The 13,252-nt window shown below is 35.4% G+C and overlaps 1 protein-coding gene across 8 annotated transcripts in view; it reads left to right on the top strand.

Moving 5' to 3' along the window:
- Nucleotides 1–13,252, top strand: part of MED13L (mediator complex subunit 13 like) — a 322,734-nt gene that overhangs the window by 3,653 nt on the left and 305,829 nt on the right. The window lies entirely within an intron of this gene.

Raw genomic sequence — 13,252 nt, forward strand, 5'->3', positions numbered from 1 at the left:
AACTTATTTTAAGTTTTGTATCCTTTTTGGGGGGGACTGCCTTTGGAGAGCTTGCATTTTTGAAATTGTTTTCTGTAACCCCTGCTGTAGATAGGAGCATTATTTTCTCTTAATCCTTGTTTACACTGGATAAATAATTTAGTGTTCAAATTGTAATTAGTTGCATTTAATTATGGGTAGCATAGATGCTTTTTTTTTTTCTTTGAGACTAGTGGAGAAATACAGATTCTTGCCAACTTTTCAAATGGAAGCTTTATTTTTTTAAATAAATTTCATTATGCAGATAAAAAAAATCAAAACGTGATTTTTACCTGCAAAGACCCAATGACATAGTATCTTTGCTTTCACTGTAATAAGGTCAAGTCAGTTTTTTCAACATTTTTATTTAGATATTTAATCTTAAAAATCAATGATAAGTTGCGAGTCTTCTTTATACTGTGAAAATTTTCCCTTGATCTTTTGCTATGTGGAACTAAAACTCATTTTGCTGCTGCTTTGCTCCTCTCAGTCTGTCATTTAGTATTAGTCAGATGCAGGGACTTCCATAGATTAGCAAACGTATTGATTAAGGGGTATTTAAATGGTTTTTGTTTGGCGGCTGGTGACCACTTTGACACTTTAACAGGGAATTAAAATAACCGAGTAGACCAGTATTAGTGAGGAGAGATTCCAAATTACCATATATCATGCTGACTAGCAACGGCTTGTATGTATGTGGCTAATTTATATACAGTACGTTTTGTAGACAAGTCAAAGTACATGTGTAGCCTGTCTTTTGGAGATATCATTTTTTTATCTTTTTTTTTTTTTTTAAAGCTTAAGTAAGAATGATAATGTTATAGAGATAAGATGCTTAAGATTCTTTTGGAGAGGCAATTTGTATGCTTTGCTGTGCTTTATGACTGACTGAAGGTTTATGCTTTAGATTTTCTAACCTTTTTAAACCAGGAATTGATTTTTGAATATACTTTTTTTTTAAAAAAAAAACAATTACTCTTTAGGTAGCAACTTTGAAATGCAGAACTGCAGCGTTGTTTGGGTTGATTTTTTTTTTTTTTTAAAGGACTGTAGAATGTCTACATTCTATTGTATGTAGAAAGTGGATAGGTACAAATTAAAAAAATTTAGGATTCAGAGCTGTTGATAATTATAAATTTTACTCATTGCAAATTGAGAATTTTCTTGAAAATTAGATATAGCAGCAACCTAGAATATCAAAAATATTTTGCCTAAAGTACATTGTTTGGAATTGTTCATTCCAAAGGAGATAAAATCATCACCTGCTCAAAATAAAGCATGTATTATAAGAACTTGTGGTGCATAATAATAGCATACATTTTTCTTTTTGGCCTGCAGTTATTTTTTTTTTTTTTAGTCAGAGGAAAGTATTGCTTATAGAGAATTTACCTAGATGCTCTTTAATGTAGATTGAAATGTAAACTAGAAATTATTAAAGTTCTGTACCACATTAATGAGCCATCTACTTTGTATTACTTTGAGGTGTTCACATGGCTTAGCAAAAGTTGATTTGTGCAGTCAGATGCCTTAAGATTTTTTGTTAGTCCTTTACTTATTTTACTTTCTGATTTTCTACTGCACAGCATCACAGTTCCCAAATTCTCTGTCATTCCCCTCACCCCCTTTTCCTAACATGTGAAAAATGCCATTGTGTATATACGATATGGGTCATTGTATGTGTTTCTCATTCTTACTGTTGTGGGATTTGTAGCTACTGCATTATAAAAGTCTGCCTGGCTGTGCCTTTGTGACTCAAAACTGTTTTTTCATGCTGTCCATCATATTTCTGGGGGACTCTTGTTATATATTCACTTAGTTATAATTCAGTTAAGTGTGTTAAATCTGCCCTTTTGGAAAGTGTAACAGTATGCCCTATGGTATGTTAACTCACTCTTGTGGAAAGACAATTTTCAGATCTAAGTATAGTTTTGTTTCTTTACTTTTATTTCTCAATTGAGATGATATGGAGAGGAGCAATTTTGTGTGCTTTAACTAGATTTAAGTATACATTCTTTGACAGGAAGCAGTCTTATCCTTAGGTATGCTCCATATTTATGTTCTCTTTGGTTAGAGTCTTCCTGACTATGGAGTAATTGGGTGATGATAACAAATTCGTCCTCCCTGAATTGAAACATATTAGTACATAATTCCTATTAAAGACCATTCATTTGAAGATTTTAAGGTAATCTGTTGTTGACCTGCTTGCTTGCTTGCTTTTTTTCTTTCTTTCTTTTTTTGCAGAGGAGGAAGATAGTTGTAAATGTAGAAACTTTGATATCTATTCTTTTGAGTTAGAACCAGATGGGGAGGCCTGTCATTTGAAAATGAGGAAGAAGGAATGATTAATCTTCTCAAGTGCTAGTACATGTACAGGGTATTTTTTCATCTCAGTTTCCAGTTTTAGTATTTATGCATAATGCATCTTTTTTTTTTCATGGTGGTTCATTTTCTTTAATGAAAATATTTATAATTTGCTAATGTATGTTTTCTGTTTTTAGTTTTGTTAGTAGCACATGGTGTACAGTATTTATATATTTTTAATGGCAATAATTGCTACCCGGTAATAGTTGCCATATTAACCTCCAATTACTAGTAAATATTTTTAAGTACATAATAGACAGCAATTTAAGGCATAGTGTAGCAGTTTACTGGACTGTTTTAAAGAGCCATTTGTACGTGTGATGAGTTCATAATTTTACAGAAAAAATGTATGTAGGATTGTGCACTACAAAATATGTTGCTATGTTATTGCTTGAAGTGCTCATTGAGAGGAAGTTAGGTTGAGGCTGTTGCTTTGTGAGAATAAAGGCGGGATGTGTGCCTTTAGGACAGTGTCTATTAAGTTTATGCCAGGTGCTTATGTAGCTTAGCACTTTTTTTTTTTTTGAATTTTTGGTCATTTTTCTCATGATTGTATTAGGTATTTTGAAAAAATCTCTTAAGGCATTCTTTTAAATAACATTAAGTTTTAGTAGTGGATTATATTAATTTGGTATGGAAAAATTGATTCATCTTTTTTGTTCACTGGCTAATTTAGCCTAGTTAATTGTAAGTTAATTGTATTCATCAAACACTTTCAAAGGTCTCCTCTGCTCTTGAGGTTAATAAGGAAGATACTGTCACCAGTTTCTGCTATGTTCTATGTACTATGTATTTGCAAAAGATAAATTTGTGGTATAGTTATTTTAAAATGGATGAAATTCAGTGTAAATAGTAATAAGACTGTTTATCTGGATTTTTTAAACAAAGTTAATTCAACTCTGTCTCAAAAAGTTTGATTCAGAGACAGACTATATATTTTTCTGAATGTTTTGGCTTATTTTCATTAGAAGAAAATAATCTCCTTTGAAATAGTAGAAGGTACTGATTTTTTTTCTGAAAGCAAGTGGTACATTTATTTCACAGATGTTAGCTAGTGAGAGACAAAGTTATATAAGAATTAGTAATATGGTTGAATATTTGATATTATTACTGAGCTGTGCATTGTAACCATTTATTAGAAATGGAGAAAAAAGATTTCTGGAACATTGTTTTTAGTGTCTTTATTTAAAATGTTTGTGTGCTAATCTGCTTTACACACTGTGAGTGTTGTGACCACCAGAATTTTTGTCATATAAATGTTCCTATTTTGAGAAATTACATTTAAAGCATTGCAAAGTGATGTAAATTAGGTAGATAGACCAAACATGTGCTGTGGGTGATAGTTAAAAATTTTCGCACACACAGTCGTGTGCACATTTATTTCATGGGGCTTGCTTAGAGATTTGGAATTAATATTTGTAATGTGTTTTGGAATTTAGGACTTTTCTTCCCTCTTGAATCATTTAACTTCTTTCTGATCCTGTTCAGATAATTTCCTTTTATAGTATATGCTTTCATTGTTTATTCGAAAGATTTGGAGGTGTTAGCTTTGTTCTGTTGAGGGAATTAACTTCATTACATAGGGGAGATGATTTTCCATTAATCTTGGTAAATATTAACATAAACGAGGAATTGTAAATTCAGATTCATTTGCATGAATGAAATATGTATGCTTGCCCAATTTTTGTTTAGTATAAAGTCACTGGGTATATCAGCATAGTTTTCTATCTTTGCTTTGGCTGGTAGAAAAATAGTTTTAAATTGTTTTAAAATGTGACTGGTATTTGTTTATTTCACAGACAGCTCCCCACCCTACTACGTTGTTTCGTTATTTAATTTTTGAAATCATCTGTTGTAGAGATTGGATTCTGTCTTCATAAATGCGCTATCATAGTCTTTTAGAACTCCTGTTTACTTGCATTTGTATTAGCATGCTTTAGTTACATTTTTTGGAGTGCAGTTGTTTTCCTTTTTTAAACTAATAAAATGTCTTTTAGAGTACATTTGGATTCTATACTGAAAAAAAAAGATGAGAATTAGAAGAGTCAGTGGTGTCCAAGGGAGAATGTTTATGTCATTGGCATTTCTGTACTTTTTTTTTTTTAATGTATATTTCTGAATGTTTATTTTCTCATTCTGGATGAATTGTGGTAGAATCTTATTAAAACCATATTTCTACTACTGAAACAGCACAGAGCTGGGTTGACAGCTTTCTGCTTTTCATACTTTTTCAAGTACTGTGAAATTCGGTTACTGTTAGGGAAATCTCCTGAGTTGATTATTTTAAAAACTTCATTTGTGTCTTTATTTTACATTGTTTAAATTTGTAACTTAAAAGTGTTGCAAAGGGGAAGATAAAAAGAATCAGGTAAATTTGCAGGTAAATAGTTCTTTTTTTCCTCAATCATCACTAGATCTCTTTATTGTAATGATTTACATCAACTTGTATTGAATCAATGCATTAATTGGATATATTTAAGACATTTGATATTCAAATTAAATTTGAGGAAGTTATCTCAAATAAAATACGTAATTGTGAATAGACTTCATAATATTGGGGGGAAATTTCAAAGATTGATCGTCTAAAGTTTATTAAACTGCATGAAAACTGATCCCCCATCATTGATTCATTTCTGAGAAAGTATTTTTGCATAAGACACATGAAGCTTCCTCATAGATTTTCACATACAGGAAAGATGGTTAAATCCATCTATGCTTAATTTAAGAGCTAGTAAGTAAGGTATTCAAAAGAGTAACATTGGTGTGAAAAAAACATTTTGTGTTAGCATTTCTCACAATTGATTGTTAATGTCCTAAAGAGAAATGAGGAAGAACATACATTTATCTCATTCAGGAACCAATTCCTAGTTTTTTTGCATGTGTCTATGTCTAGCACAGTCCTACTCACCTTTTAAGTAGGTCACATGTCACCTCTTCTGTGAAGCTTTCCTTGACTCCCACAGATAGAACTTGCTCCTTTTGTGTACCTTCTTCTAGCTCCCTCTGATAATCTTATGAGCTTCTGTAGGGCAGTGACCCTGCCTAAGTCATCTTTGCATTCTTTTCATAGTTAAGTGCTAATTAAGTATTTGTTGAATGAGTGAATTACTGGACAACTATTCCCTTTTCCATCTTTCCTAAAGGAGTTTCATTGCCCATTTAGGTCCTGATCACAGTATGTTGTTTATTATTTTTTTGTTGAACTCGTGTAGCTGTTTAGCTCTGTATTCTGAGTATGTATTATCTTGGCTGTATGTACTGTGGCTTAGTAATATTTTAGATGAATTCTAGAAAATGTTTATTAAAGAGAATTTCAGCTGGTCAAGAGATGCATGCTTAGACCTCAGAGGAATAAGAATTTGATTAGTATTTGGATTTTATATAGTATAGTAGGCAACTCTATAGATTTTGGAACCTGTTGGAGAGTTTGGGGCTTGATCCAGAATTCCTTGATTTTTATTCTCTAAGCCGTAAAAAGAGGTCTTTTGCTCAATCAGTCGCAGGATTGCTTTCCATGAAACCAGGCAGTAATAGGGAAAATTGAGTGCTATTTAAACTTTTTTTTTTTTTTTTGCTAGTGACTAGATTTGGTTGGTTGCATAATGATTCTGCTGAGCCTCAATTTCTTGATGGAAACATGGAGGTCAGAAGGTGTGAAAAAATCATTTTGAATATTTTTTAAGGAAAGCACTTTGGATAACTACATAATGTTTTTTAATAGGAAGAGACTTATAGCAAATTACAAGTACAAGTTGTAGAGTAGCCTTTAGGCAGTTTACCAGAAAGTTGAAATGGCAAAATTACTTGTTTTAAGTATGGGATGTTTTAGGTTACGTTGTATTTGTGCCTTTCAGGGGGAGCAGAAGATAAATTGTTCTTGTGTCTTTCTTCATAAATAAGCCATCTTTATATGTTAAAAAACTTCTCACTTGTGTATATGGTTCATAGTTGTGTGGTGTGTTTTTAATAAGTGAGTGATTTTGCTATATCAACCCTCAGCTCTCACTGGCTGAGACTGAAGATGAACTATGGCTCTTATTTGGTAGTTCAAGCTATTAATTCCCTGGCAGCTCTGGAGGGCTCTTTGAACTTTAAATAGCAGTTCTATTAACATTTTGAGTTTTGTCTCAGGGAATGTCAGAAATAGTACTTAATAAATATCTTTTTCTTTTTAAAGACTAAAATCATGTTTTAGTCTGACACACATGTCACAACCCTTACTGTGTTTTGAACAAAGTATATATCCTCAACTGCCAGCCAGTTTCTATTTTCCATTTAATAGTGCAGCAACATCTAAAAATATTGTTTAGACTTTGTTGAAGGAAGGAAAGCCCCTCCCTCCCAGTCTGTAGTTTTGTATTAGTAATGTTGCATATGGATAGTGTCTTAAGTTTATATCCAAAGTGTGGAATTTTACATGTAGGTGGTCTCCAGCATTCTAAATATTAGAAAGTTAACTCGTATGTGAGTTTGCTTTCACATAAAAACCTACTCTTAATTCTGCTACAAATTATGGTTAGCCTGTTGTATTATACTTAATTATTTGTGTTATAGAACTGGAATGTTATTTATGGCAGCATTTTTATAGAATGAACTTAACATTTATTGTTCCTGTTTAGGGTATTAGGAGAACCTTTCCTCTGAGTTTAGTGATGGTAATCAGAGCAGTCACTCCCTAAGACCCATCTTAGTTCCAGGGAGTGGGAGTGAGGACGACCCAGACTCCAGGCCCACTTCAAGTCTAGGAGAGGATTGCTATCTGAAAGAGAGGCTTGAAGAGAGTGTTGAGAAGTGAGCCCTCCCCCCTGCCCCCCATGGGAAGAGCAGCAGTTTGGGAGCAAAGATTTAAGCATATTTTCCCTTCCCTTTTTGAATGTATTTGACGCTGCTTCCTCTTTGTTGATATGGTTTTATTAAAATGCTGAGAATAGTGATAGGTCCTATGATGTCATCAGGAAAAGATTTTGTATTTCTTTGCTCTTTAGCCCTTTCTCTTTCTTATTTCGCTCAGCCCTACAGACCAACTTTCTACTTGTTATTTTATGTGGAAAATGAGGACTTAAGAGTCTCAGCGAAGTGAAAAAGAGAATTGGGTGATATTAGATGGGGTAGCCAATAAATTGGCTTAATGTTATTATTATTTGTATGTTATGTTTGAGAAATTTAGGACATATATAATTCATTTTCAAATAATTGACATACATTCGAAGTGAATGAAATCTGGCTTGGGCTTACAAAAGGACTGAGGGTCTGATATGTGGGATAAAGACCTACATGAACTATTTAGTTTCTGAGATTGTATATGATAAGTGCAAGAGGGAAAAAACAACATGGGCAGATAGTCTAGTAGTTCCCAACCAGAAAAAAATAAGTGAAATTTTCAACTGGATCTTGAAGGAATGGATGGATGTGGCTTGCTAGAGGAGAGTGGATATTCTTTGTAAGCTTAATTGACAACTCTGAGTCTGTCCTTGAGAATATTTCCTGAAATGGTATTATAGGAGAGCACTTCTAATTTATGACCTTGGTTCTTGGTTTCCTTTTAAAAAACAATGCAAAAACTTACTGAAATCCACTTTTTGTTAGGTGCAGAATTTGAAGTGTGGGTGGGCTGATTTAGATTAAGAAATGGTGATGTTAAAATAATCAGTTTTCCAAAATAATTCAGTACTGAACTTTAAAAAAACAGTGCTATATTATGCAAAATGCTAATGACTAAAGTGACAAATATTTCAGAAACTGGACAGACGCGAATCTTAAATGAGCAGATGGGATATGAAACTAAAAGTGGGAGATAATCCAAGATGATATAGAAACTATTATGAGAAATGAATTGAGGAAAAACAAGTGTGTTAAATGGTATTACATTTAATAATATGTTTAAAAGCCTTTCTAGGATTGCTCTCTTACATAGATAAATTGAAATTGTTGAACTATATAACCTATCCTTCTTTAAATTTTGTGCATTTTATTTTTTATTTTTTTTTGCTTTATTTATTTATTTTTTTAGGGCCGCACGCATGGCATATGGAGGTTCCCAGGCTAGGGGTCTAATCAGAGCCACAGCTGCTGGCCTACATCACAGCCACAGCAACTCAGGATCTGAGCTGTGTCTGTGACCTACACCACAGCTCATGGCAATGCCAGATCCTTAACCCACTGAGCAAGGCCAGGGATCAAACTGGCAACCTCATGGTTCCTAGTCGTATTTATTTCCATCTGTGCCAAGACAGGAACTCCTAAATTTTGTGCATTTTAAACAAATTAGATTTTGGCCCAGAATTACTTCTAATGAAGTCTAGACATTTAAGTTATGAATGTATATGTTACCTGTTACTTCACTAGACAGTATAATTTTCTTTATCTGACATAAATTTTTTTTTTTTTGTCTTTTCTAGAGCTGCACCCGCAGCGTATGGAGGTTCCTAGGCTAGGGGTCCAATTGGAGCTACAGCTGCCGGCCTATGCCAGAGCCACAGCAGTGCCAGATCCGAGCTGCGTCTGCAACCTACACCACAGCTCATGGCAACTCTGGATCCTTAACCCACTGAGCGAGGCCAGGGATCGAACTCGCAACCTCATAGTTCCTAGTCGGATTTGTTAACCACTGAGCTGTGACGGGAACTCCATGACGTAAAAATTTTTAAAAAGAATATTCATGATTTTTCAAAGACAGTTGTGGTGGATCTTGATGTGGGGAGGTGAGGAGTGAAAGCTGAGGAAGTTTGCTCTTTGGGCAATTTGGTGCTTAATTGAAATCATTACATTTGACAGTTGAGGGTAGAATCTGGATTACAGTGGCCTGTGGAATGAATGAATGATACACTCTTCGGTTGAAGGTTGATTGTGAAGCAAGCAGTGATATGAGAGTAGGGAGGCTAAGAGATTGAAAGGTGCGAATTGAAGGAAGTTTTTCAGAAGGCAAGAGCTTCATTTGTATTTGTAGACTTGGGAAGAACAATAGTGGAGAGACAAAAAGAAAGATGAAAGATATAAGAAAAGTTGATAATTACCCAAACAAGTTTGGCTGGAAATGGTGTCAAGAATCCATGTGATGAGGTTGGCACTGGAAAGGAGTAAGACACCTCTGAGAAATAAAAGATATGAAGATATAAGAATACACATGTTAAGAAAGTGGGAACAATCTTAGTTGTAGCTTGAGTGCTTTTTAAATTAAAAGATTAAAAATATTGAGCCTGGGAGTTCCTGTTGTGGCTCAGCTCTAATGAACCTGACTAGTATCCATGAGGATGTGGGTTTGGTCCCTGGCCTCGCTCAGGGGGTTAAGGATCTGGCTTTGCGGTGAGCTGTGGTGTGGGTTGCCGACCCAACTCAGATCTGGTGTTGCTGTGGCTGTGGTGTAGGCTGGCAGCTGCAGCTGATTTGACCTCTAAACTGGGAACTTCCATATGCTATGGGTGCGGCCCTAAAAAGACCAAAAAAAAAAAAAAAAGAGCCTGAAAAAAAAAATTAGCTAAATTTGCATATTACTTGATATGCTTGTTACTATCAACCATCTTTATTTTTATTTTCCTTTAATGGTTGTTTTAAGTAGGACAAATGTCACCTCCTTAGGCTATGCAATACTGATTTTGAGCCAGTCATACCAGAACTGGTATGCAGCTGCCCAAATGAGAAGCTTTATTCAAAGTAAGCCCCTCTGGGAGTTCCCGCTGTGGCTCAGTGGTTAACGAATGAGACTGGGAACCATGAGGTTGGGGGTTTGATCCCTGGCCTTGCTCAGTGGGTTAAGGATCTGGCATTGCTGTGAGCTGTGGTATAGGTCGCAGATGTGGCTCGGATCCCAAGTTGCTGTGGCTGTGGTGTAGGCTGGTGGCTACAGCTCCAGTTGGACCACTAGCCTGCAGTGTGGCCCTAGAAAAGACAAAAACAAAACAAAGTAAGCCCCTTTGAAGTAGGTCAGATATTGATGCCATTGTATGTAATATTTTTTGGTCCTTTTCTTTTGGAATTTCTTCTAGAAACAGTTTAGCCAGCCACCTGAGAAAATCTTACTTTATTTTAGTTTTTTTGGCTACAGCATGCAGGATGTAAGTTCCCAGACTAGGGATTGAACCCAGGCCATGGTGGTAAAAGTGCTGAGTCTAATCACCAGACCACCAAGGAACTTCCTGAGAAAATCTTAAAGTATACTTCTTTGGGAGTTCCCTTTTGGTGCAGCTGGTTAAGGATCCTGTATTGTCACTGTAGCAGCTCCATTGCTGCTGTGGCATGGATTCAGTCCCTAGCCTGGGAAATTTCACATGCCATGGGGTTTGGTCAAAAAAAAAAAAAGGTATACTTCTTTGGTCATTGTCTTTTCTTCTTAGTTCTGCTTTTGGCTCTAAATTGTGCTTAAGTCAGAAATTTATTACCTTCTGATAGGGATCTTATTGATGATGAGCAAAAGTCCTAAGAAGAACTCTACTTTTGGATATACAGTTGACCCTTGAACAAATGGGTTTGAACTGCATGGGTCCACTTATACATGGATTTATTTCAGTAAATAAACACTACAGTATTATGTGATCTGCGGTCAATTGAATCCACAGATAAGGAGGACTGCATTTGTGCCAAGAGTTCCCTGTTTTGCTTGTATGGTTGCTTCCTGGGTTCTGAGTCTAGCATTATAGTGTACCTTGTTTTCATACAGTTTCAGTGGAGGTGGACTTAGTGGTCCATTAATTGGTAAGACTAGATATTGGGACATTCAGTGGGGGTGGCATTTTTGCTTTTGGGAATCAAGGCAAATTACTATAAGGGGAAAAGAGTAGAGTTATAAGTTGTGCCCTGTGTCCTGTATCTAGCAAATGTCAGATATTCCTGAGGTTCAGTTTTGGCTAGATTGAAGTAATCATTAAGAAGAGCCTTGGGATAAAGTATTCTGTTGAGATAATTTCTTAAAGTTTTAATAGAAAGTTTGGTCTCTGAGACCAGAGTATTTTACCTTTGCCAACTGCGTGTTGCTTTGCTCATTTGAGGCTGCCCAGTCATCTAGTATCCCACATGTATTCTTTCAGTAACTTCTTCTGCAGGTGAAGATTAGCACAGTAGCATTCATATATATTTAGGGTTTTACTTTCTCATGGGCTGCTTTAATATTCAGTGTTAGAAGAGGTGCAGAGGATGTTTTACCTATGGAAGGCATGCCTGTGTTTGTTATTTAGATTATGGGTTGCTGTGGCAAGTATTATTTTCTGCTTTTGACTTCAGGAATATAATGAGGTATTTCTTAATCAGCTTTGTTTCTGTGTTCTTCAGATTACATGGTTGATTTTATTTATAATTCTTTCTAAGTACTTTTCACATCAAAAGTGGGAATTGAAATCGTGTCAGGAGTTCTTGCTGTGGCACAGTGGGATTGGTGGTGTCTCTGTAGCGCCAAGATGCAGCTTTGATACCCAGCCCTGCACAGTGGGTTAAAGGATCCCTGCTTGCCACAGCTGTGGTGTAGGTTGCAACTGCGGCTTGGATCTGGTCCTTGGCCCAGGAACTCCATATGCTGTGGGGTGCCAAAAAAAAAAAAAAAAAAAAAAATCCTGTAAAAACTGTGGCAGTATAATCCTAGAGTTATAGATATTTTAGGGGAATTTACTTACATGATAATTATTCTGAACAAATAACAGGCATTTCAAAATTTTACAGATTTATGTAATACCTGAGCAGTTTAACATTTAGAATCTGTACCAGAGCATAAATCTGTATTGTAGCCACTTAAGACCATAAATATTTACCTTTTGAGATATGTCTTTAAGTTACTAAAAACATTTCTCAAAATATTTTTTTCCTTTTTTCTTTTCTTTCTTTCTTTCTTTCTTTTTTTCTTTTTAGGGCCACACCTGTGTGGCATATGGAAGTTCCCAGGCTAGGGATCAAATCAGAGCTGCTGGCCTACACCACAGCCACAGCAATGCTGCATCCTTAACCCACTGAGTGAGGCCAGGGGTTGAACCCGAGGTCTCATGGATACTAGTCAGCTTCGTTAACGCTGAGCCACAGTAGGAACTCCAGCACTTAGCTTTCTGATTGAACAATATTTTTATAGATATTGAGAGTATAATTGTTATGCTATGTCATATTTCTGCTTCACATATTGGGAAAAGTTTTCCCTTCCTCCCTCCCTCTCTGCCTATCATTCCATACCCTTTTCCTTTTTCAGCACTTTCCTGGACTCCTTTTGCTCTGGAGCCTTCCTTAACCGGCTTCACTTTTACTTGGCAGCACCAGTTCTCAGTTAAGCGCTAAAATGTACATATGCACTTCAGAACCTTTTGATGTAATCTCCTTGGTGTGGTGGGGATCCTCTCCAGTTGTTTGAGTGCACTTACTGGCACAGCATGTGCTATCCATTGTCAATTGGCTCTAATTCATTTAGCCTTCCCATGTGGGTAGATTTTTTTCACTTGGCTACCCTGAAGGTGGAGAGTTGGCTTTCTTGCAGTTGTCATTTTCCTTTAATTTCTCTCCAAGTAAGGTCATACTAATGAAATACAAAATATTTCCAAGAAATAAAACTTCCAAGAAATTAAAACTACATATAAAAAATTACCCATAGTCATCCAGCCACTTCATTAGATCAGATATACCAGCTCTTCTATTCTTGTAAATGTGCACATTTTTTTGGTAAATAGATGTAATCACAGTATAAATAGAGTTATTTAGCTGTGTGCACGAACATGTGGTTACTACTTCCATAATTACAGTATTAAGAGAAAATTACTTTATAAATTTGATAAAAAATTATGTCATTAGTCTCAAATTCCAACAATAATGAAGGCTCTGACATAAAACATGAAGGTTCCTCTCCCTCACGGAGAGGTGACTACCAGTGGTTTAATTTTTATCATTCCAGTTTTTTTTTTTAAAATATCTG

Source organism: Sus scrofa, chromosome 14, assembly GCF_000003025.6.
Source record: "Sus scrofa isolate TJ Tabasco breed Duroc chromosome 14, Sscrofa11.1, whole genome shotgun sequence".
In the NCBI taxonomy this organism is placed as follows: domain Eukaryota; kingdom Metazoa; phylum Chordata; class Mammalia; order Artiodactyla; family Suidae; genus Sus; species Sus scrofa.